At 39.5% G+C, this 26911-nt stretch overlaps 3 pseudogenes across 3 annotated transcripts; 1 reads left to right on the forward strand and 2 right to left on the reverse strand.

Moving 5' to 3' along the window:
• Positions 1 to 558: 558 nt before the first annotated feature.
• On the reverse strand, positions 559 to 10212 carry LOC308551588 (large ribosomal subunit protein eL32-like; annotated as a pseudogene). The gene is made up of 4 exons (XR_014000615.1): positions 10150 to 10212; positions 8612 to 8692; positions 6905 to 7070; positions 559 to 825 (listed from the first exon to the last, which is right to left on the reverse strand). The product of XR_014000615.1 is annotated as a large ribosomal subunit protein eL32-like (transcript).
• Positions 10213 to 16105: 5893 nt separating this feature from the next.
• LOC308551579 (large ribosomal subunit protein uL3 pseudogene) lies at positions 16106 to 17350 on the reverse strand (annotated as a pseudogene). The gene has a single exon. The product of its transcript is annotated as a large ribosomal subunit protein uL3 pseudogene (transcript).
• Positions 17351 to 19752: 2402 nt separating this feature from the next.
• LOC308551585 (large ribosomal subunit protein eL21 pseudogene) lies at positions 19753 to 20387 on the forward strand (annotated as a pseudogene). The gene has a single exon. The product of its transcript is annotated as a large ribosomal subunit protein eL21 pseudogene (transcript).
• Positions 20388 to 26911: the final 6524 nt, after the last annotated feature.

Raw genomic sequence — 26911 nt, forward strand, 5'->3', positions numbered from 1 at the left:
AGCAAAGCCAAGCCAGCTGGGTGAAGTGAAATTATTTTTAAGAGTATATTTCATTTCACAAAAACAGAAAGTAGAATGGTGGGGGCCAGAAGCTGGGGGGAGGAGGATGCAAAGTTAGTGCAAATATATATATTTCTGTTGACTTAAGAAACATTCAAACCTGTGGAGAATATTTATAAGTTTATTTGAGACAAATTGACAACATATGCCAGTGAGCAAGGTATCAAATGCTCCATAAAATAACATTTTTTTCCCCATCACCTGAGGATATGTTTTCCATTGCTTTTCAGAGAGAGTGGAAGGGGGGGAGAGAGAGAGGGAGAGAAACATCAATGTGAAAGAGACACATCAATTGGTTGCCTCCCACACGTGCCTGACCAGAGCCGGGGATTGAGCCTGCAATCTAAGTACATGCCCTTGGCTGGAATGGAGCCCAGGACCCTTCAGTCCACAGTCCGATACTCTAACCACTGAGCAAACTGGCTAGGTCAACAGTCTCTTTTTTGGGGCAGAATTTTATGGTTTTATTAACACAAATACAATGTATACACAATCTGTTTATTCATTTTCTTTGCTGAGCAGCCTGGCACTGGGATTGGTGACTCTGATGGCCAGTTGGTCTGCTCTTTCCACAATGAGTTTGCTGTTCCTTGAGGAGATGTGAGCAATCTCAGCACAGTAAGATGTGTTGCACGTTAGCAGCACTTCAAGTTCCTTGACATTGTGGACCAGGAACTTCCAAAAGCCACTGAGCAGCATGGGCTTTGTTTTCTTGTTGCTCCCATAACCAATCTTGGGCATCAAGATCTGGCCCTTGCATCTGGCTGTGAAAAGCAGCAGGGTGTCTGTCTGCTAGGGAGAGATGGATGAAAATGCAGGCACCCTCTTAAAGGGCCAACATACAAAGTTTTGTGTGTAGCCATTCACCTTGGGCTCCGGCAGAGGGAAGGCAGAGTGGACTAGAGCTGTGTGAGGAGAATACAGGGTTGTAGGCTCTGGAGATGGAGCTCAAGGGCATCCATCTGGATTCTTGTGCTGAGTCATTCCCCCATACTGCAGAGGGCATCTTTCTCAGGCAGACCTTTGCCAACCAGTCAGCTTTTGCCTGTGTGTGTGGGGGGAGCAATTGCCTCACACATTGGAAAACTTCTTGCTCCACCCTGCGGAGTTTACACCTTGCTGTGGTCAACAGCCTGAATCTCATTAAGAGACTCACATTAATCAGCTTGCAGGCAGAAGTGGACTTCTGGGTGCTTTGAGACTTTGCCTGACCTGCTTCTGGACCTGGGCTTTGGAAAAGTAGACTTTGGTGTGCATATTGGTCCTGTCCAATTGCACCCAGCCCCAGCATAGGGGACCACAGGACATGGGTTGTTGGTAGGTCCAAACAGCGTTCTCAAGGTAAGTCACAAATAGTGCCTGATACTGACCTGCACCAGAGACCCTCAAAAAAGACTGAGTCCTAGCAGATCTACCAAATACACAGAAACAAATCCAAATAGGCAGCCAAAATGGGGAGACAAAAAAACAACAAGCTCCAAATAAAAGAATAAGAGAATTCTCCAAAAAAAAGAGCTAAATGAAATGGAGATAAGCAATCTATCAAATATAAAGTTCAGAATACTGATTGTAAGGATGATGAGAAAAGATAGGGAAACTATGAAGGAAATTAAGATGACATAGTAGAAATAAAGAATACATTGGAAGGAATAAACAGCAGATTACTGGAAGCTGATGATCAGATCAGCAAATTAGAAGACAGGGTAGAAAAAAATCACTCAGAGATTCAAAAAGAAAAAACAATTAAAAAAACAGGAGGACAGTTTAAAGGAGCTGTGGGACAACATGAAACATAACAATATTAGAATCGTAATATTGAGTGCCAGAAGGGGAAGAGAATAAGCAAAAGATAGAGAATCTGTTTGAAGAAATAATGGCAGAAAACTTCCCTAACCTGGTCAAGGAAAAAGTCACACAAGTTCAGGAGGCACAAAGAATCCCAAGCAAGAAGAATCCAAAGAAGCCCATGCCCAAACACATCATAATTAAAATGCCAAAAATCTAAGACAAAGAGAGAATCTTAAAGACAGCAAGAGAAAAGGAATCTGTTACCTACAAAAAAGCTCCCATTATGCTGTCAGATGACTTTTCATCAGAAACTCTACAGGCCAGAGGGAATGGCATGAAGTATTCAAGGTAATGAAAAGCAAGGATCTGAAACCAAGAATACTCTATCCAGCAAGGCTCTCATTCAAAATAGAGCTTTCCAGACAAAAATAGGCTAAAGGAGTTTATCACCACCAAACAAGGATTGCAAGAAATGTTAAGGGGACTGCTGTAATAAGAAATAGAAATAGAGAGAGAAACATATGCATAAAAGACTAAAATGGCAATAGATAACTTTAAATGTAAATGGATTAAATGCTCCAATCAAAAGACAGGGTAACTGAGTGAATAAGAAAACATGATCAGCCCAGCAGGCATGACCCAGTGGTTGAGCATTGATCTATGACCCAAGAGATCGAGGTTCGATTCCCGGTCAGGGCACATGCCCGAGTTGCGGGCACGACCCCCAGTGGGGGACGTCCAAGAGGCAGCCGATCAATGACTCATCATTGATGTTTCTGTCTCTCTCTATCCCTCTCCCTTCCTCTCTCTGAAATCAATAAGGACATATTTTTTAAAAAAGAAAACATGACCCAAATATATGCTGTCTAGAAGAGACCCACCACAGAACAAAAGACTCATACAGGATGAGAGTGAAGGGATGGAAAAATTTTTCCATGCAAATGGAAATGAAAAAAAGCTGAGGTACCAGTACTCATATCTGACAAAAAAGACTTCAAAATGAAGACCATAACGAGAGATAAGAAAGGTCACTACTAAAGGGATCGATCCAACAAGAGGATATAACCCTGATAATATATATGCACCCAATATAGGAGCACCTAAATTTATAAAAAATACTTCTGGAGGACTTCAAGGGAGAAGTCGACAGCAACAGAGTCATAGTAGAGGACTTTAACACCCCACTGACTTCACTGGATAGGTCTTCCAGACAAAAAATCAACAAAGAAACAGTGACCCTAAATGACACGATATATCAAATGGATTTAATTGATATTTGTAGAAATTTCCACACCAAAGCTGCAGAATATACATTCTTCTCAAGTGCACACTGCACATTCTCAAAGTTAGACCACATACTAGGACACAAAACAAGTCTCTACAAGTTCAAGAAGATTGAAATCATACCAAGCACCTTCTCAGATCACAATGGCATGAAATTAGAAATCAACTACAATAAAAACACTAAAAGACATTCAAACACATGGAAGATAAATAGCAATGAATAGGTTACCAAAGAGATCAAGGAAGAAATAAAAAACTTCCTGGAAACAAATGAAAATGAACACACAACAACCCCAAATCTATGGGACACAGTGAAAGCAGTCCTGAGAGGGAAGTTCACAGCACTACAGGCCAAACTCAAAAAACAAAAAACAAAAAACTTCTAATAAATTATCTAACCCTACAACTTAAAGACTTAGAAAGAGAACAACAAGAAAAGCCCAGAGTAAGTAGAAGGAAGGAAATAATAAAGGTCAGAGTAGAAATAAATGACATGGAGAATAAAAAATCAATACAAAAGATCAATGAAACCAAGAGTTGGTTCTTTGAAAAGATTAACAAGACTGATGAATCTTTAGCCAGACTCATCAAGAAACAAAGAGAGCCCAGCCAGCATGGCTCGGCGGTTCACCATAGACCTACAATCCAAGAGATCATAGTTTGATTCCCGGTCAGGGCACATGCCCAAGTTGCCAGTCTGATCCTCAGCAGGGGGCTTGCAGGAGACAGCTGATTAATAGCTCTCTCATCATTGATGGTTCTATTTCTCTCTCCTCTCTTCCTCTCTCTGAAATCAATAAAAATATATTTTAAAAAATAAATAAAAAGAAACAAAGAGAGAGGACTCAAATAAACAAAATCAGAAACAAAAGAGGTGAAGTAACAACTGACCCAACAGAAATACAAAGGATTGTAAGAAAATATTATGAACAACTATATGCCTATAAGCTGGACCACCTGGACAAAATAGACAAATTCCTAGAAAAATACAGCCTTCCAAGGCTCAATCAGGAAGAATCAGAAGACCTGAAGAGGCTGATAACTACTGATGAAATTGAAGTAGTAATAAAAAAAACTCCCAGACGGTTTCACACAGGAGTTTTACCAAACATTCAAAGAAGAACTAACACCTGTCTTCCTCAAACTATTCCAAAAAATACAAGAGGAAGGAACACTTCCAAGCTCTTTTATGAGGCCAGCATTAGCAAAATTCCAAAACCAGATAAAGACACTACAAAGAAAGAGAATTACAGGCCAATATTCCTGATGAACATAGATGCTAAAATCCTCAACAAAATATTAGCAATTGGATCCAACAATATATTAAAAAGATCATACATCATGATGGCCAAGTGGGATTTATTCCAGGGATGTGAAGCTGGTATAATATTCACAAATCAATAAATGTAATACATCACATACACAAATTGAAAGACAAAAATCATATGATCTTATCAATAGACACAGAAAAAGCATTCGACAAAATCCAACACCCGTTTTTGATAAAAACTCTCAGCAAAGTGGGAATAGAGGGATCATACCACAACATTTTAAAGGCCACATATGACAAACCTACAGTCAATATCATACTCAATGGGCAAAAACTAAAACCATTTCCCCTAAGAACAGGAACAATCCAGGGATGTCTGCTTTCACCACTTTTATTCAACATAGTACTGGAAGTCTTAGCCACAGTGATCAGACAAGAAGAAAAAAATAAAAGGCATCCAAATTGGAAAGGAGGAAGCAAAACTGTCATTATTTGCAGATGACATGATATTGTATGTAGAAAACCCTAAGGACTCCACCAAAGAACTACTAGATTTAATAAATGAATTCAGCAATGTAGCAGGATACAAAATTAACACCCAGAAATCAATGGCATTTTTATACATCAATAATGAACTCTCAGAAAGCGAAACTAAAAAAACAATCCAATTTACCATTGCAACAAAAAAATTAAGACACTTAGGAATAAACTTAACCAAGGAAGTAAAAGATCTGTACTCAGAAAACTACAGGAAGTTGCAAAAAGAGATAGAGGAAGATATAAACAAGTAGACGAATATACCATGTTCGTGGAGTGGAAGAATTAACATCATTAAAATGTCCATACTACCCAAAGCAATCCATAGATTCAATACAACCCCTATTAAAATACCAACAGCATATTTCACAGATCTAGGACAAACATTTCAAAAATTTATATGGAACCAAAAAAGTCCCGGAATAGCAACAGCAATCTTGAGAAAGAAGAACAAAGTTGGAGGGTGACAATACCAGATATCAAGTTATACTACAAAACCACTGTAATCAAAACAGCCTGGTGCTGGCACAAGAACAGACATATAGATCAGTGGAATAGAACAGAGAACCCTAAATCAACCCAAGCCGTTATGTTCAATTAATATTTGACAAAGGAGGCAAGTACGTACAATGGAGTAAAGAGAGTCTCTTCAATAAATGGTGTTGGGAAAATTGGACAGGTACATGCAAAACAATGAAACTAGACCACAAACTTACACCATACACAAAAATAAACTCAAAATGGATAAAAGACTTAAATGTAAGATGTGAAATCATAAAAATCCTAGAAGAAAAGGTAGGCAGCAAAATCTCAGACATCTCTCCTAGCAATATGTTTGCCGATACATCTCCCAGGACAAGAGAAACAAAGGAGAAAATAAACAAATGAGACTACATCAAAATAAAAAGCTTCTGCACAGCAAAAGAAATCATCAACAAAACGAAAAGGGAGCTCACTGTATGGGAGAACATATTTGCCAATGACACATCTGATAAAGGGTTACTATCCAAAATATATAAGGAACTCATACAACTTAACAAAAGGAAGACAAACAATCCAATTAAAAATTGGGCAAAGGACCTAAATAGAAACTTCTCTAAAGAGGACATACAGTTGGCCAAGAGACATTAAAAAATGCTCAAAGTGACTAGTCATCAGAGAGATGCAAATTATAACCACAAGAGATATCACCTCACACCTGTCAGATTGGCTACCATCAACAAATCAACAAACAATAAGTGCTGGCGAGGATGTGGAAAAAAGGGAACCCTAGTACGCTGCTGGTGGGAATTCAGACTGTTGCAGCCACTATGGAAGAGAGTATGGAATTTCCTCAAAAAATTAAATATGAAACTGCCATTTGACCCAGTGATCTCACTTCTAGGAATATATCCTAAGAAACCTGAAACACGAATCAGAAAGAATTTATACGTCCTTATGTTCATAGCAGCACAATTTACAATAGCTAAGATCTGGAAACAGCCCAAGTGCCCATCAGTAGATGAGTGGATAAAAAAGCTGTGGGACATTTATACCATGGAATACTATGCAGCTGTAAAAAAAGAAGGATCTCTTATCCTTTGGAACAGCATGGATGGAACTGGAGAGTATTATGCTAAGTGAAATAAGCCAGTCAGAGAAAGACAAGTATCACATGATCTCACTCATATGTGGAATATAATGAACAAAATAAAGTGATGAACAAAAATAGAGACATAGAAGCATGGAATAGATTGAGGAATCTCAGAAGGAAGGTGGGAGTGGGGGAGTGGATGGAGGAGATTAATCAAAGAACATATGTGCATAAATCCATGACCCATGGACATAATAGTATGGGGAAGGCCTGGGGGTGGGGCAGATGCAGGATGGAGGGGATCAATGGGCGGGGAAAGGGAGACATCTGTAATACTTTCAACAATATACATTTTTTAAAAAAAAGATCTGGCCCTTGAATCTTCTGTGCACCCTATTGTCAATACCTCTGGATTTCCACTTGATTTTGACATATCAGTCTGACTGGTGCTGGATGAACTTTTTGGTCCTGTTTTTGATGATCTTGGTTTTCACAAGGGGTCTGAGGGCAGTCATTGTGCCCAGTAGGAGATGGCTGCCACCTCCTCAGTAGGCAGCGCTGAGGAAGAGGGAAAGAATAACCGTTTTTCAGCTTCTTTTATGCACTTGAAATTAAGGAGGGAATGTACATGGAAGATTGGAGAAAACAAGGCAGGGATTGGATTACAAAATAGTTAAGATTATGTGCTCTCTTGAGGATTAATACCCCCTTTGAGGGGTATTACTTCTGGCATTTCAAAGGTGTGTTAACATAGATGCACGAGAACAATGGACAGGGCTGGCTTCAAACCTTTACTAAAGAAGTGGTAGGCCTAGGACATGACTACCCACCATGACCCGCCTAGTTAGAAACTTATGATTCGATCACCCTGTGAGGTTACTTTCCATGGAACCCCTTTCTTCATCCACATTTCATTTAACCAATGTGGAAAAGAATTTAAATGGAGACAGACTTTAAAATGGAGTCAGAGATGCCATCCCAGAACGGCCTTGGACTGGACCAAAAGCAGCATTATATTACAAACAACTGTTTGTTATAACTACTGAACTGAAAATTAGACATTCTTTAGAATTAGCATTACTGTGTTAACTTATCTGGAGCTACAGAAATTTCTTCCTTAATAAAACATACATAGCCTGGCAGGCATGGCTCAATGATTGAGCATTGACCTATGAACCAGGAGGTCATGGTTGGATTCCAGGGCAGGGTACCTGCCTGGGTTTGGGGCTTGATCCCCAGCAGGGGGTGTGCAGGAGGCAGCCGATCGATGACTCTCTCTCATCATTGATGTTTCTATCTCTCTCTCCTTCTCCTTCCTCTCTCAAATCAATAAAAATATATTTTTAAAAAATAAAACACACATAGAAATGCCTTCCTTCTACTCATAATTGTTCCCCTTCCCTTTCTCCTAAGTACCCCTTGCCTTCACCTCCTAATTGGAACACTATTTGGGTTTCTCCCTGAATAGGTGATTCCTAAATAGTTATTCTTTTGGATCTCAAACACTTGATGCCTCACTGTGGCCTTTTATTTTTAAGTTAACACCAAATATATCCTCAACTATATTATTTCAGCATATATAATCAATCTGAAAATATTAGTCATGCACACTTAACTAAGCAGATATGTTCTGAGAAATGTGGTGTTAGAGGATTTTGTTGTCCTTCAAACATCATAGAGCGCACTTACACAAACTTAAATGGTACAGCCTACTACACATCTAGGCTATATGGTATAGCCTATTGTTATTTAGGGGGAGGAAAAATAATATTCCCTCTACTTTTGGGGGGTTCTTGGCTGAGACATCCCTGTAATAAAAGATAGATTAACGGGAGAAAAACAAACAAAGATTTAATACCATGTTTACCTACTATATACATGAGACAGACCCAGGAAAACTGAGTAATTTGCCAAAAAAGCTGAAGCCACCACCTTAAATACCACCTTCAGCTGAAGACAAAAGAAGATGTTGGGGGTGGGGAACCAGTTATGGGAGATTTCCAAGAAAACACAATAGTCCTGGCTGGTGTGACTCAGTGGTTAGAGCATCAGCCGAACACAAAAGGGTCACGGGTTTGATTCCAATCAAGGGCACGTACCTGAGTTGCAGGTTGTCTCTCACATCAATGTTTCTCTCTTTCTCTTCTGTCTCTCTCTTCCCTCCCTCCTTTCCACTATCTCTGAAAAGCAATGAAAAAAATGTCCTTGGGTGAGGATTAAAAAAGAAAAAGAAAAGAAAAGCACAATAAACAAAGGTAAGGTTTTTGTGCAGATATAAGTCTGTCTTCTGAATTGATAAGAGTTTCTAGAGATAAGGTCATTCCCCAAGGGCAACACACTTACAAATGGAGATTTCTCTTATGGATGTAAATGTCTTTCACAAAGGGTAACTTCTACTTGGTTTTCAGAGCTTCTCCCATGCCTGCTGTTTCTTAAAATTAACCAGCCTAAAATAATCCTTATGACAAATAGACATGTTTTAGGGTAACAAATTCTGTTTCCCTATAGCTCCTAGGCTACAAACCTGTATAGCATGCTGCTGTACTGAATACTATAGGCAATTGTAACACAATGGTATTTGTGTAATGCATTGCACTCTGACATTGAGATGGCTGACATCACTAGATAATGGGAATTTTACAACTCCATTATAATCTTATGGGACCATTGTCCAATTGTAACAGAGTGAAGTGCTCGGCATCTCTGACTCCCTCTTGTTCCAGTCTGCTTTGTTCTCATGGTCTTCGAGTTAACAACTTTTGCTTAGTCTTGCATATAAACATGCTAATCATTAGAAGAATTCTGCTTGCAGCTTGAGTTACACAAAAACAGCCTTTTTGTACTCTGGAAAGTACCTCTGGAAGTGTGTACAAAAATAATGAATGTTTATCAAAGATTTGCAGGAACCTCATGACTAGACTCACATCAACTGTAGTCAACAGAGTAAGAACAAAGAGGTTTCACAATCTTCTTTAGACCCCTGTTCATGCCCAGATGTCTGTGGTCATCAGTCACCTCTTGCCCCTTCCATTTCCTCCTTCCTTTGACATAAAAGGAGCCCCAAATCTGTACTTTCTTGATATGGTTCTTTAGGACCCTAGTCCACCATTTTCTTGGTTTGCTGGCTTTCTGAATAAAGTCACTTTCCTTGCTCCAACAACTTGTCGCTCCACTCATTGCTTGTCATGTGGCAAGTGGTACAACTTGGACTGGGTTACACTATATGCAGTCCATCATTGACCTCAATGTCATTGTGCAGCACATGACTGTAATGAGATATTGTACGGTAGATTTGTATGTTAAATCATTAAAATCCCAAATGTATTTTATATGTCTCAATTCTTATGCCTAGTGTCTACTGTATTGGAGAGTGCAAGTCTTGAATCCTCCATTCTTTTATAGACCAGATAAGGAATCTTGCATTAACTTAATTTGAAAATGAAATACTGGCATATTATTTTCAATTATGTCATATTAGAGAATAAGTACTTTTAGTCACAGAGTCGAAGTAGTTGCAATTCTTCCTTATTTCATAAATACAATGTATTGAAACAAAAAGTAGATATTTGTGAACTATGTCAACTATATTTGTTTTATTACTCATCTTAATAATGATAATCATTTATTAAATACTTACCTCTTGCCAACTCCTGAGTGTTTTATGGACCTTCTGGAAGCACACTGTTAACAACATGGGACTCTGGAGGCTCTGTGGATTAATCTTGATTCAATCATTTATTAGTTGTGTAACTTTGAATAAGGGCATTGACTGCTTTAATCCTATTTTCTCACTTATGACACCAGGAAGATAATATTATCTACCGTACAGTTGTTGCAAGGATTCAATGAGGTTATTCTTATCAAGACCTCACCCCATTGACTGGCTCATGTGAGCCCCTCAGTAAAAGTTAACCTGTTACTTTACTCAATCTGACAATCATGGCAGGTAGGTATTATTACTTCTATTTGAGAGGTGAGGAAACTGGGATTAAGTAGCTTTTCCAAGATTATAGGAGCTGTTAGACAATGAAACTGGCTTTTAAACCTGTTATCCAGATCCAGAATCCAGGGTTTTAACTCCCATGATAACCACTCCCTCAGTTCAATTCTCATCATGAGCTCCATAAGCAGAGGAATTGGTTATATATGATTTGGAATCCATGCAATACAGAGGCTTCTTACAAGGTTTTAATATGAAAATTGAAGATAAGTAATTGCAAAGCCTTTGGGTAGCAAATGAATCCAGCAAGTAAATAGAACAATTACAAATAATTTTATTGACAGGGCTTTTGGATACTTTTTAAAAAATGTGAATAGCCATCTAACCTGTTCTGTTCATAAATTGATCTCAGTTAATTATAAATATTCAAAGTAAACAGAACAGCATAAAGCATTTTAAAAAACACCCATATTCCCATTGTCCCAATAAAATCACCAGACTTATTTTTTGTGTATATTTGTAGAATTACAACAGAGAAACAGATCAACAGAGAGAGTACATATAAAGATGGAACTGGAGAGAAGATGTGTGTGTGTGTGTGTGTGTGTGTGTGTGTGTGTGTGTGTGTATGTGTGTAGATATTTACAACATCAGGACCAGGGGATTCTGAAGACTGCCTCCTGCACATCATGGTTGACCTGGCACTGATGTAACCAGGTTTGAAGTTAAGCTAAGCATCAGTGGATGCTCAGAGTTAGGGGGTTAGCCTGGGGTGAGCAGTCAACAGGAAGGGGGTGTGAGATCATTGAAAGGGGCTGGAATAGTTTGGGTCTGACTAAGGAACAAGTGGTGCCTGAGATCCCCACGTGTACTTTGCCGTATGGGAACATCACGTCCCTGTGGAGTGACCCATGCTTCATGTGCTCACATTCCCAGTTCCTGGCAGGCAGCCTTTGGCTTTATCTGTCTTTCCACTCCCCCGTACAAGCCATCAGCTGGTTCTAAAGGGTTTCTGGTTTTCAGACCCAGGGTACTACCCACTCTCTGTGGCTTCCCTACCCCTGCCCACACTTCGGCCATTTTCTTAATCCCCTTGAATTATCCAGTTTGAGGATGCCAATCTTTTTTTCCACCAGGACCCTGAATGGCAGGACAGAAATAGCCTAAAAGCATTTTTATTATTCACATTCCCTTTTCATATACTTTCCACATATATATTTTGGTATATTGTACTGCCATGACACAACTGTTATTTCCAGGTTCTACATTTTCTGCTTCATGATTTAACGTACAAGTCCATAGTTTACATTGGGGTTCACTCTTTGTTTTGTACATTTTATGGATTTTGACAAATGTATAATGATATATATCCAGAATTACTGTATCATACAGAGTAGTTTCACAGCCTTAAAAATCCTCTGTGCTCCACCTATTTATCTTTCACCCTCTCCATGAAACTCTGGCAACCACTGATCCTTTTACTGTCTCTATAATTTTTAAATATTTTTAAAAATATATTTTTATTGATTTTAGAGAGAGATGAAGGGAGAGAGAGATAGAAACATCGATGAGAGAGAAACATCCTTCTGCTGCCTCCTGCACTCCCCCCACCAGGAATCGAGCCCAAAACCCAGGCATATGTCCTGACCGGGAATTGAACCATGACCTACTGGCTCATAGGTCGACACTCAACCACTGGGCTATCTTAATCATTTTTAAGTGTACAGTCTAGTAGAGTTAAGTGTATTCACCTTCTTGCATAACAGATCTCAAGAACATTTTCATCTTGCAAATTGAAACTCCATATATATTAAACGACAACTCCTCATTTCCCTTTCTCCCAGCTTCTGGTAGCCATCTTTCTACTTTCTATTTCTATGAATCTGACTCCTCTAGGTACCTCATAAAAGCGGAATCATATAGTATTTGTCCTTTTGTGACTGGCTTATTTCACTTAGTATAATGTTCTCAGGGTTCATCACATTTTGTTTATCCATTCATCCAGGGATGGATACTTGGGGTGCTTCCATCTCCTGGCTATTGTGAACAGTGCTTCTATGAACATGAGTGTACATGCCTCTATTATTTTGCTTTTTCCAGAATATCATATAGTTGGAATTATACAGTATGCAGCCTTTATGGATTGGCTTTGCTCATTAAGCAATATGCATTTAATGTTCCTCCATGTCTTTCTGTGGCTTGATAGCTCATTTCTGTTGCTCCATATCTTCATCAACATTTGGTATTGTCAGCATTTTGGATTTTAGGATTTTCTAATAGGTATGTAATGGTATCCCACTGTCATCTTAATTTGTAATTCCTTAATGACGTGATCTTGAGCATCGTTTCATATGCTTATTTATCATCTGTATATATTCTTTGGTGATTAATATTCTGTAGGAGATGAGTGATGGGAATCTGTAGGGTCAGTTAATAGTGGACTTCACAGTTCACTGTGCAAGGTTCTATGCAGCTTTTTGCTCTTTGTTGAGAGATCCTGGATGTCAAGGTTTTAAGTGTCTACTGGGTCAATGATTTGAGATCTGTTGATGTGAAGGGCTGGAGGTCTGTGAGAGTTAGAAAAATGGACATCTGTTGCTTAAAGCAACTGGGAGCCTGTGAGGTTGTTGATTTATTGGAGGAAATGTGTAGCTGAATGATTGAGAGGCGTATGGTAGTCAATGATTATCGTTGTGTGCAAGGTAGTGACTGAAGGGAGTCTGGGATGTAGATGCTCTGGGAGTCAATTGTTAGGGGCAATATGACTAGTGACTTCAGGTTGGCTTATGTTTTGTGTGGTCTGTGTGGGGTCTTAGCCTTATAAAATATATGCCTCTTAGTCATTAAGGGTCAGTAATTAAGGGGTTTGGGGATAAAGTAAGTGGGTTTCCTGGGGAACATAGATAGAAGAAATTCTGGATCAATATTTGTTAATAAACACCAGGTTCTGGGGTCAGTGTTGCTGAGCATATGATGCAGTTATTACGAGGTTTTGGAAATCAGCAAATGGAACATTCTTGGTGGTCATTCATTGAATGTGTAGTGGGTCAGAGCTTCACAGGGTAGAAATGTCAATGATTATGTCCCTAGGAGATAGCTACTGAGAAATAAAATATATAACCCCAACCATCTAGAACAAGTTCTTTGTTGCGGGGGACCATACTGTGCATTGTAGGCTATTTAGCAGCATCCCTGGCTTCTACCCATTAGATGCCAGTAGCACCATCACTCCCTCATTGTGAAAACTAAAAAGTGTCTCCAGACATTGCTGAATGTCCCTTGGGGGGAGCAAAATTTCCCCTTGTTAGGAATCACTGTCCTAGAAAAAATACATTGGAAGGAATAAACAGCAGATTAGAGGAAGCTGAGGATCAGATCAGTGAATTAGAAGACAAGGTAGAAAAAAATCACTCAATTAGAGATCCAAAAAGAAAAAACAATTAAAAAACAGGAAGATAGTTTAAGGGAGCTGTGGGACAACATGCAATGTAACAATATTCGCATCATAGGAGTGCCAGAGGAGGTCGAAAGTAAGCAAGGGTAGAGAACCTGTTTGAAGAAATAATGGCAGAAAAAAAATCACACAAGTTCAGGAGGCATAGAGAGTCCCAAGCAAGAAGAATCCAAAGAGGCCCATGCCCAGGCATGTCATAATTAAAGTGCCAAAAATTCAAGACAAAGAGAGAATCTTAAAGGCAGCAAGAGAAAAGCAATCTATTACCTACAAAGGAGCTCCCATAAGGCTGTCAGCTGACTTCTCATCAGAAACTCTACAGGCCAGAAGGGAATGGCATGAAGTATTCAACGTAATGCAAAACAAGGATCTGAAACTAAGACTACTCTATCCAGCAAGGCTATCATTCAAGACAGCTCATGAAATAAAGAGCTTCTCAGACAAAAAAAAAAAAGGCTAAAGGAATTTATCACCACCAAACCAGCATTGCAGGAAATATTAAAGAGACTGCTGTAATAATAAGAAATAGAGAGAGAAACATAAGCATAAAGAATTAAAATGGCAATAAAAAAGGACCTATCAATAATAACCTTAAGGACTTTAAGGGAGAGATCAATAGCAATACAGTCATAGTCATGGACTTTAACACCTCACTTACTTCACTGGATAGATCTTCCAGACAAAAAGTCAACACAGAAGCAGTGACTGTAAATGGCACATTAGATCAGATGGATTTAATTGATATTTACAGAACATTTCACCCCAACGTTGCAGAATATACATTCCTTTCAAGTGCACATGGGTCATTCTCAAAGATAGACCTCATGTTAGGACACAAAACAAGTCTCTACAAGTTCAAGAAGATTGAAATCATATCAAGCATCTCAGACCACAAGGACATGAAATTAGAAATCAACTACAGTAAAAACACTCGAAAACATTTAAACACGTGGAGGCTAAATAACATGTTATTAAACAATGAATGGGTTACCAATAAGATCAAGAAAGAAATAAAAAACTTCCTGGAAACAAAAGAAAATGAACACACAACAACCCAAAATCTATGGAACACAGCAAAAGTAGTACTGAGAGGGAAGTTCATAGCACTACAGGCTTACCTCAAAAAGCAAGAAAAATTTTTAGTAAACTATCTAACCCTACAACTTAAAGAATTAGAAAGCTCCCCTGTGAAGCTGTCTGGACCAGGGCTCTTGTTTGCTAGGAGTTTTGTTTGTTACTGCTTCGATTTCATTAGTTGTTATTAGCCTATTCAGGTTTTCTGATTCTTCCTGATTCAGTTTTACATGATCTCACTCATATGTGGAAACTAACAAACAAAATAGACTGAAGAACAAAATAGATCCAAAGAGATAGAAGCATAGAAAAGACTGATGAATCTCAGTGGGAAGGTGGGGGTGGAGGAGTGAGTGGGGAGAGGTTAATCAAAGAACTTATATGTATATACTCATAACCCATGGACACAGACAATCATGTGGTGAATGCCTGGGGGAGGCGGATGTGGGGTGGAGGGGATCAATGGGGAAAAAAGGAGGGGGGATATGTGCAATACCTTCAACAATAAAGATAAATTTTAAAAAATAATAATAAATTTTTTAAAAAAGAATCACTGTCCTAGCAACAAGACCAAAGAATCTCAATGAATATAAATGATTAAACTCACATAATAATGATAGAAAATCTCAGATTGGATATACAAGTGAAATACAGCTCTTTAATTTAAAATGGAAACACTTGAAAGAAATGGAAAGGTTGAAAACAATAAAATGGAAGATATTTTTTGTAAGCACATTGGGTCTGGTGGTACAGTTTCCTGCTACCATGCTCATTCCAGTTGGAGGATGTGACCGGATTTCTAGGATTTCTAGAGGTTAAAAGTCATGGGAATTCAGTTCTGAAATACAGAGGAAGATAATGGTGAGGTGTCCTTGTATTCTGGAAGAGCTTGTGGTTGGTGGGAAAGTGTGGAATCTTAATCATGCTGTTAGCAGGCAGTATATGTTTTGCTTTTAGGATGTCTATGAAGAGACAAGCATCCTCACCCCTGTGAACTGTTTTGATTTTGAGGTTTGGGACTGGTGGCAAGTATGTTGTTTCCTTCTATTATTTTAAAATACATATTTTTATTGATTTTAATTTTTTTTTATCACTAGAAAATAACTTTATTGAGACCCCACCAGCTGCACAATCTGTTGCTGGCATCAAGCTCCTTATTCCTTTGCAATTTGGTCTTTCTTAAGTGGTTCCATGAATGCTTTCTTCTCCTCCAATGTCTGGAAGCAGCGGTGGCCGAACTTGGAGGTGGTGTCGATAAGCTTAAGGTCAATCTTCTCCAGGGCCCGCCCTTTGGTCTGCACCAGCAAGGACTGGCGGAGGGTGAGCACTCGCTTCTTGGTTCCCACCACACAGTCTTTCAGCATGACAAAGTCATTCCTCACTTCACCATAATGGACAAAGCTACCCAGAGGGTTGATGTTCTTGTCCGATAGGTAGTAGTCGGTGGAGGCATTGTTCTTGATCAGTTTGCCGTCCTTGATAAGGTAGCTCTGGCCAACCTTGTAGATCTTCTTGTTGATCTCAGTGTGGTGATGGTAGCCTTTCTGCCCAGCCCAGGCCACAGAGAAGGCCACTCGGGCAGGATGCCACCCCCCGATACAAGCAACCTTGAGCAACCCTCAGTGGGTCTTGCAGGGCAGCTTTTTGGTGTGCCAGCTGCTGGTGACCCCTTTGTAACCTTTGCTTTTGGTCACTCCAATGACATTGATCATCTCATCCTGTCCAAACACCTGGTTCACAGAGACCTGCTGCTCTAGCCTCTCACGGGCCCAGTCCAGCTTTTCAACCACTGTGCCTTCATTCACCTGGATCTCCATGAGGTAGGCCTTCTTCTGGCGTAGAGGAAGCAAGCGCAACTGGGTGTGCGCAATGACACGGATGACCAGGCAGTACTTCTTCATGCTGCTGAGGTCCTTCTCCAGCTGCCTCCTGCCATCGTCATCCTGCCACTTCTTGCAGTACTTGGTGAAGGCCTTCTTCTTAGATTTATGTCAGTTCTTATAGTATCGCCTTTTGCACTCATCACTGATATGCTCAGCAAAGATGGTTTTGAAAGTACAGAGGCCTCGGGGGGTTTTCACGTAGCTCACGATGACCACAACCACCATGGGCAGTGTCTCCACAATGGTCATAGCCTCCACGACCTCCTTCTTGTTCACCTTAGACCCTGGCCTATTGACCTCCCGCACGATGTGGGTCATGCCAGCCTTGTAGCCCAGGAAGGCTGTCGGGTGCACAGGCTTGGAAGGGTCATCCTTGGGAAAGCTCTTCACCTTCCCTCGGTGCCGACTGCTGCACTTCCGAGGCAAGAAGCCCAGGGACCCATGCCTGGGAGCGGAGAACTTCCTGTGAGACATGCCGCTGCCAAATGCTGCCAATAGAGCTATTGATTTTTTAGAGAGAGAGGAAGGGAGAGGGAGAGAGAAACATCGATCAGCTGTTTCCTTCACACACATCTCCTACCAGGAAATGAGCCTGCAACTGGGATGTATGCTCTGACCAGGAATCAAACCAGCCACACTGGCCAGGGCTCTTCTATTATTTTTGTTTGTATAAAACTTGAGGCAGACTTCTGCTCTGGCATGATGGAGTAAGAAAGTTGATAAACCCTCTCCCCCAAAATCAACTCTAAAAGTTGGGAAAAACTGTCAAAAACAACAATTTCAGTACTCTGGAATTAGACCAAGTGCATACTTCAAACTGAGAAGTGTTTTATTAATCAAAACTGCTCAAGTTTGGCTCCTAGCTGTTCAATTTGTGGTGGTTGTTTTTTGTTTTGTTTTGTTTTCCAGTATGGCTTCCACCTGTCCACCAGCACTTTTGGTGCAGTAGTTCAACCAGGGCAGGGCAGGCCAGGCCAGGAAAACAGCAAGCTTTACTGCAGCTGCTGGAGATGGCTCACATAATTTGGAGCATGGCCAGTTTAAGTGACTGTCTTAGCAGCAAGCAAAGGAAGGGGGCCAGCAGCAGCGTTAGCCGCACCTTACAGCCTCTTGGGGGCAAACAATGGACTAGTAAACCAGGAATTTAACATGGAGATCTGGGAGGTTAGATATCCACAGGGAACCTGATAAACTCTCCCTACGTCTTAGGCAGACTGGAGCTTATGTGCATATGTAGCAGAGATCAGAAGAGATCAAAACCACCCACATATCTCTGGCTTACTGAGCCTGTGTATGCACAGAGGACACACGAGCAAGTCCAGTGAAAAAATCGAAAGCCAGGGCACACTTGTGAAAGTCCTGGGGTTTGAATGTACTCTCCAGCAATAAGGCAAATCAAATGTGACTTGACATGTTTTTGCATAACCTCTGATCAATCTTTGGCTGAACACTAAGCTGTACAGACATGAGGGTGGTCCTTAGAAAGTAAGCCTTAAATATAAAAAACAAAAACAAAATCTGAGCAGAGACACAAGTGGCTACACATTGCAGAGAGGACAGACTTCACAGATTTAGCTTAGCTACAAAGCCTGGACAAAATGCTTGAGGGCTTGGAAAAGTAAACAGTGGCGGAAGGGCTGGGGTAAAAGACCAGAATGTGAAGTTCCACTTAAATGGCAGTGAGTTTACCATTTTCTTTTTATTAGGTATGCTCCAGCCTGAACTAAAGGCAGGTTAAAACTGGACATGAGCACTGTGGTGCAGACAGAGATCCAGGCCCTTAGTTCTGGCCTGAGGAATAGCAGGCTTTTTTTTTTTTTTTTAAATCAAGGAGGAGGAATCAGGGTAAACTTAGCATTAGAAAAGTGCAATTACTTTCCTTTGACCAAATCTGATTTCACTCTACCTAATGTCCACCTGCTTCATCAGACTGTAATCTCCATCATGGATGACTTGCAATTAGGGCATCCTTGGCCCTCCTGAAGAGAGGAAATTAGTGGCAGATGGACAGTCTGTGTATGGAGTTCTCAGGTACCTTCACCTGAGTGAGAAACCTTCCTCCATCAGGACATCAGGTTTCTGACAGGCAGCCCTGTGTGATACCAAGATAAAAAATGGCTGAAAGAACTACTGTCAATGGATTTCTGCATTGAAATTTTAGATTACGTGTCAAATTTTAATCAGAAAAACTAAATCCCAGAGGAATAAATTCTGCAGGCTCCAAAGGGACACTGAAAGGAGGCTCAGTGCCTAGGAATTCACACAAAGGAAAACAACCTGATAAGAGCAACTAATTAAGAACTTTAAAAATGACTGACTCCTATTAATCTTGCTGCTTGATTGGGGCTTTATAAATAGCTCCAGTTAATGAGCCTGTCTATATTCTCTTGGGAAATAATTCCACTGAATTAACAAACCAACTGTAACACTTAGAATGTCTGCTTAATGGAAATATATAAAGCAACTACTCACAGAACTAAAGGGAGAAACAGATAAAAACACAATCATAGTTGGGGACCTTAATACTCCATTGACAGCTCTAGATAGATCAACCAAACAAAAAATCAATAAAAAAATATCGGCCTTAAATGAAATGCTAGAGCAAATGGACATAATTGACATTTACAGAGCCTTTCATCCCAGAACATCAGGTAATACATTGTTTTCCAGCATACATGGAACATTCACAAGGATAGACCATATGTTGGGTCACAGAACTAGCATCAACAAATTCAAGAATATTGAAATTATACCAAGCACATTCTCTGACCATGATGCCTTGAAATTAAGAATCAACTGCAAAAAGGAAGTAAAGAAACCCACAAATACAAGGAGATCAAACAACATGCTACCAAAAAATGACTGGGTCAAAGAAGAACTAAGCCTTTCAGCCGGAACCGCCATCTGCCAGTAATTAGCCAAAATGACCAACACAAAGGGAAAGAGGAGAGGCACCCGCTATATGTTCTCTAGACCTTTTAGAAAACATGGAGTTGTTCCTTTGGCCACATACATGTGCATCTACAAGAAAGGTGATATTGTAGACATAAAGGGAATGGGCACTGTTCAAAAAGGAATGCCCCACAAATGTTACCATGGCAAAACTGGAAGAGTCTACAATGTCACCCAGCATGCAGTGGGCATTGTTGTGAACAAACAAGTCAAGGGCAAGATTCTTGCCAAGAGAATTAATGTACACATCGAGCATATTAAGCACTCTAAGAGTCGAGATAGCCTCCTGAAACGTGTGAAGGAAAATGATCAGAAAAAGAAGGAAGCCAAAGAGAAGGTACCTGGGTTCAACTGAAGCATCAGCCTGCTCCACCCAGAGAAGCACACTTTGTGAGAACCAATGGAAAGGAGCTTGAGCTGCTGGAACCCATTCCCTATGAATTCATGGCATGATAAGTGTTAAAAAAAAAAAAAAGACCTCTATACTAATAAAAATGTTTCTCTTAATTGGGTAGAAGTGTGGTATCCCTTCCCCCCAAAAAATAATTAAAGAAAACTTTGTGCCCTGAAAAAAAAAAAAAAAAAGAACTAAAAGATGAGGTCAAAAGATATATAGAGGCAAATGAGAACGACAATACAACATATCAAAGCTTCTGGGATGCAGCAAAAGCAGTAATAAGAGGGAAGTTTATATCATTACAGGCCTATCTCAAGAAACAAGAGAAATCTCAAGTAAACAACCTAACATCACATCTTAAAGAACTAGAAAAAGGAGAACAAAAGCAACCCAAAGTCAGCAGAAGAAAGGAAATCGTGAAAATTAGAGAAGAATTGAATGAAATAGAGAACAACAACAAAAAACTATACAAAAAATTAATAAAACAAAGAGCTGGTTCTTTGAAAAGATTAATAAAACTGACAAACCCCCAGCTAGACTCACTAAGGATAAAAGGGAAAAGACCCATATAAACAAAATCAGAAATGAGAGAGGAGAAGTGACCAGACATCACAGATATACAAAAGATCATACTAGAATATTAGGAAAAACTATACGCCATCAAATTCAATAACCTAGAAGAACTGGATAAGTTCCTAGAAATATATAACCTTCCTAGACGAAATCATGAAGAATTGGAAAATATAAATAGACCGATCAGCAGCAAGGAAATAGAAACAGCCATAAAAAACCTACCAAAAAATAAAAGTCCAAGACCAGATGACTTCACCAGTGAATTCTACCAAATGTTCAAAGAAGATTTGATACTTATCCTTCTCAAACTCTTCCAAAAATTTGAAGAAGAAGCAATACTTCCTAACACATTTTATGAGGCCAATATAATCTTGATACCAAAACCTGGTAAGGATAACACAAAAAAGAAAACTACAGACCAATATCTCTGAGGAAAACAGATGCAAAAATCCTAAACAAAATACTAGCAAATCAAATACAGCAGTTCATAAAAAAAAAATAATACATCACGATCAAGTGGGGTTCATTCCAGGGGCACAAGGATGGTTCAACATACATAAATCAATTAATGTAATACACCAAATTAACAAAAGAAAGGATAAAAATCATATGATCTTATCAACAGATGCAGAAAAAGCATTTGATAAGATACTACATCCATTTATGATTAAAACACTCAATAAAACAGGAATAGAAGGAAAGTATCTTAATATAATAAAGGCCATATATGATAAACCCTCACCTAATATCATACTCAATGATGAAAAACTGAAAGCTTTCCCTCTAAGATCAGGAACAAGACAAGGATGTCCACTCTCACCATTCTTATTCAACATAGTTCTGGAAGTCCTAGCCAGAGCAATAAAGCAAGAGAAAGCAATAAAATTAATCCAAATAAGGAAGGAAGAAGTAAAACTGTCACTTTTTGTGGACGTGATTCGGTATATAGAAAACCCTAAAGACTCCACCAAAAAACCATTAGAAACAATAAACAAATACAGTAAAGCTGCAGGAGACAAAATCAATGTACAAAAATCCATTGCCTTCCTGTATACAAACAACAAACCTTCAGAAAAAGAAATGAAAAAAATTCCTTTTGCAATTGCAACCAAAAGAATGAAATACCTAGGAATAAACTTAACAAAAAACATGAAAGACCTATATACTGAAAATCACAAAGCATAATTAAAAGAGATTGATAAAGACACAACAAAATGGAAAAATATCCCATGTTCGTGGATTGGAAAAATCAACATAATTAAAATGGCCATATTACCCAAAGCAATATACAGATTTAATGCAATCCCCATCAAAATACCAATGCCATTTTTTAAACAAATTGAACAAGAAATCACCAGATTTGTATGGAACTACAAAAGACCCCAAATAGCCAAAGCAATCCTGAGAAAAAAAGAATGAAGCTGGAAGTATCACACTACCTGACTTCAAATTATACTACAGAGCTACAATAATCAAAACAGCATGGCATTGGCACAGAAACAGACACACAGATCAGTGGAACAGAATAGAGAGCCCAGATATAAAACCACATGCATATGCGCAGATAATTTTCGACAAAGGAGCCAGAAACACACAATGGAGTAAAGATAGTTTCTTAAATAAATGGTACTGGGGAAACTGGAAGCCACATGCAAAAGAATGAAATTGGATTACAGTTTGTCCCCATGTACAAAAATTAACTCAATATGGATCAAAGATCTAAATATAAGACCTGAAACAATAAGTTACATAGAAGAAAACAGGTACCAAACTTGTGGACCTTGATCATAGAGAACATTTTATGAACTTGACCCCAAAGGCAAGGGAAGTAAAGGCAAAAATAAATTAATGGGACTATATCAAACTAAAAAGCTTCTGCACATCAAAAGAAACTGACAACAAAACAAAGAGGCAGCCAACCAGGTAGGAGATGGTATTTTCAAACAGTAACTCCAACAAAGGTTTAAATTCCAAAATATATGAAGAACTCATAAAAATCAACACCAAACAAACAAACAACCCAATCAAAAAGTGGACAAAGGACCAGAACAAACACCTCTCCCAAGAAGACATATAAACAGCCAATAGATATATGAAAAGATGTCCAACTTCACTAGCAATTAAGGAAATGCAAATCAAAACTACAATGAGATACCACCTCACACTTGTCAGAGTGGCTATGGTCAACAAGACAAGCAATAGCAAGTGTTGGAGAGGTTGTGGAGAAAAGGGAACTCTCATTCACTGCTGGTGGGAATGTAGACTGGTACAACCACTATGGAAAGCAGTCTGGCGATTCCTCAAAAAATTAAGAATAGAGCTACCATATGACCCAGCAATTCCTCTCCTGGGTACATACCTGAAAAATTCGAAAGCATGTGTTCGCAAAGATATATGCACCCCTATGTTCATTGCAGCATTATTCAAGGTGGCCAAGACATGGAAACAACCAAAGTGTCTTGTGATCGAGGGCTGGATAAAGAAGATGTGGTGCATGTACACAATAGAATACTACTCAGCTATAAGAAAGGACGAAATACTGCCATTTGCAACAACATGGATGGACCTTGACAATATTATGCTAAGTGAAATAAGTCAGTCAGAAAGAGCTAAGAACAATATGATTTCACTCATAGGTGGGATATAAGACTGAAACTCATGGACACAAGCAGCAGTGTGGTGGTTGCCAAAAAGAAGAGGGTGAGGGGTGAAGGGAGTCTTAATATATGGTAACAGGAAAAGATATGACTTTGGGTGGTGGGAACACAGAACGATATACAGATCTTGTAACAGAAACCCACACCTAAAACCTATATGTTCATATTAACCATTGTCACCCCAATAAATTTAATTTAAAAAATAAAAATAAATCCATTTAGTCTAGTGTGCCACCTAAAATAAAAAAGTCTGCTTAAAAACAAAAACAAAAAAAGAAAGAAAGAAAAAGAATACCTAATGCTCAGAGAATGTGGAAATCCACCACTATTTTATTTTTATTTTCTCTAGTCTCCTGTGCCCAGGCCCCTAAAGCAATCTCAGGGTGGCATGGCAGTGGCCAAAGGGGACCTCATAGGAGCCAAAACTCTGAGGAAAGGGAACTTTCCTCTCCAGTAGGTGGAGCTGTGGTTCCAGTAGGTGGGACCTATCTTTCCCCCCAGAGGGAAGAACTTGGTAAAGCCACCCCATAAAATTGTTCATGAATTCTAGAGTTCAGTAAAGTTTTCCTGTAAATGGTCAGGCAGTAAATATTTCAGACTTTGTGCACCATACAGTCTCTGTCACAACTACCGAACTCTGCTGTTATAGCAGGAAAACAACCCATACAAGAACAACCGAGTGTGGCTGGTTCCGTTAAACCTTTATTTACAAAAGCAAGTAGGTCAGTTTCAGCTCATGAGCTGTAGTTTGCTGGCCTCTGCCATAGAGGAATGAAAACTTGTGTGCACATCAAAACCTGTACACAAATGTTTATAGCAGCTCTATTCATAATTGTCTCAAACTGGAAGCAACCCAAATGTTCCTTCAAAGAGTGAATATATAAACAAATTGTGATACAGTCATACAACAGAATATACAAACAATGCTGAGCATTGCTACTCAGCAATAAAAAGGAATGAACCATTGATACATGCATCAACATAGATGAATCTCAAGGTATTTTGCTGAGTGAAAGAAGCCAGACTCAGAGTAAATTTTCCTGATGATTCCATTTATATGACATTCTGGTAAAAAAAAAAAAGAAGAAGAAGAAGAAGAAAAAAAAGAAAACTACAGAGACAGAGAACAGATCAGGGAGTACCAACAGTATAACAGTTAAAAATGATGAGGTAGGGTATTCTTGTTGCTACTGCAATAAATTACCACAAAGTTTGTGGCTCAAAACAGTACAAAGTTGAATCCCTTCACCTTTTTCACCCAGCCCCAAAACCCTCCTCCACTCTGAGATCTGTCAGTTTGTTCCATGTATCCATGCCTCTGGACCTATTTTGTTCATCAGTTTCTTTTGTTCATTAGATTCCACATATAAGTGAGATCATATGGTATTTGTCTTTCTCTGACTGGCTTATTTCACTTAGCATAATGCTCTCCGGATCCATCCATGTTGTCACAAAGGGTAAGATTTCCTTCTTTTTTATGGCTGAGTAGTATTCCATTGTGTAAATGTACCATAGAAATACACTATATATTTTTCTATGTACAATACATTTATAAAGGCATAGAAGGTCTGGAAGGATATCCAGTAAACTGATGAATGGCAGTGACCTCTGGCATGGACTGTAGGATTAGAATAGGTGGTCAAGTGTAGGACAATCTGTCCTGATTGTCAGAAACTTGCAAGAGAGATTTCTTCAAGCAAAAAGAATGAATAACCTGTTTTTATTATTTGAAAGAATGGACTCTAGCCAGACTATCTGGATTTGAATCCCAGTGCCATCACTTGCTATCCTGTGATTTGAAGTGATGTGAGATAAGAAAATATATTTTGGGCCTGGCCAGGATGGCTCAATAGTTGAGCGTTGATCTATAAACCAGAAGGTCACTGGTTCAGTTACTCCCGTTCAGGGCACATGCCCCGGTTGCAGGCTCAATCCCCAGTGGGGGGCGTGCAGGAGGCAGCCAATCAATGACTCTCTCATCATTGATGTTTTTCTCTCTCTCTCTCTCTCTCTCTGAAATCAATAAAAACATATTTTTAAAAAGAAATATATTTTGGTCTATGACCGTAGTCCCCTGCACAAAGCTCTGAAAACTCATAATTTCCTAAGTGATAAGAGCACTAGAAGCCCTAGCCAGTTTGGCTCAGTGGTTAGAGTGTTGATCTGCGGACTGAAGGGTCCCGGGTTTGGTTCTGGCCAAGGGTACATACCTCGGTTGCAGGTTTGATCCCCAGCCCTGGTCGGGGCTCATGCAGGAGGCAACCAATCGATGTGTCTCTCTCATATCAATGTTTCTCTCTCTCCCTTTCGCTCTCTCTGAAAAACGATGGAAAGAATATCCTCGGATGAGGATTAAAAATTTAAAAAAAAGGAGCACTAGAAACATCTTTGGTTATATTTGGTCTTTGACCCCAGTTCCTGACATAGGGCTCCTGAAACCCCTGTGATTTCCTGGGTGAAAGGAGTGTCTTTTGTTCTAATGGGACGACTCTGGGTGGGCTCCTGGATGGTTCTTGGATGAGGGCTTATCACCAGAAAGACGAAGCCATGATTAAAAGCTTGGAATTATCAGCCCTGCCCTTCATTTTCCAGAGAGAGAGGGTGGCTGGAAATGGAGTTAATGATTGATCATGCCTGTGTGAGGAAACTTCCATGAAATCCTAATAGTATGGAGTTTGAAGAGCTTCCAGGTTGCTGAACACATAGAGGTGCTGGGAGAACGGAGGATCTCTTCTCTCCCAGAATCGTTGCATGCACAGTTGCGAAAACATCCCCAAGGGGCCAAGGACTCCATCAAGAAACCCTTAAGGACTAATAATGCTCAGTGCCTCCACTGACAGGCAAAGCCCATCACAGAGGGGAGTGAGCCCCAGAATCAGGCCACGCCCCACCCTAGGCTGCAAGTACCCTGCTCTGTCTCAGTTTGGCTGTCCCCATAACCCAGCTTGCACCAAGGTTGGGATGCCAGCACCTCTTGCTGGCCTGGGGTTTGGACCCCAGAAGGAGCAGAAGCTGAGAACTAGTCTCCCCTCAGGAAAAACCTTCAGAGCCAAGTTTGGGGCATCTTCCCAGATGTATACTCCACTCAACCTTCATCAGATTTGTGAAACTAAATGCACTTGTGATTTGTTTGTCCATGGCTCTGATGCTACCCGCCAAGGGCAGGCTTCTCAGGTGGTAGAAATGGTGAGAAGTGGGTCGATTCTCACTCTCTAGTAGTTTTCCTTGTGGGTATGAGAAAAAATATGTCCCAAAATTCATCCTTAGAACAGAAATCTCAAAATAGAAGGAAAACAGTATCAAACAATGACTCTTGCAACATATGCATAAAATGAAATCTAAATGGGTAATGACTGGGCATTTAAGATAAATATTCTCTACTGTAAGGGAAAAAATAGGACTTTAATATTTTAATTTAAAAAATAAAATAGAGATGCAGAAAGTCATATAACACAGGAGTATAGCTTAA

The sequence above is a fragment of the Miniopterus schreibersii genome (assembly GCF_964146895.1).
Source record: "Miniopterus schreibersii genome assembly, chromosome: X".
NCBI lineage: Eukaryota > Metazoa > Chordata > Mammalia > Chiroptera > Miniopteridae > Miniopterus > Miniopterus schreibersii.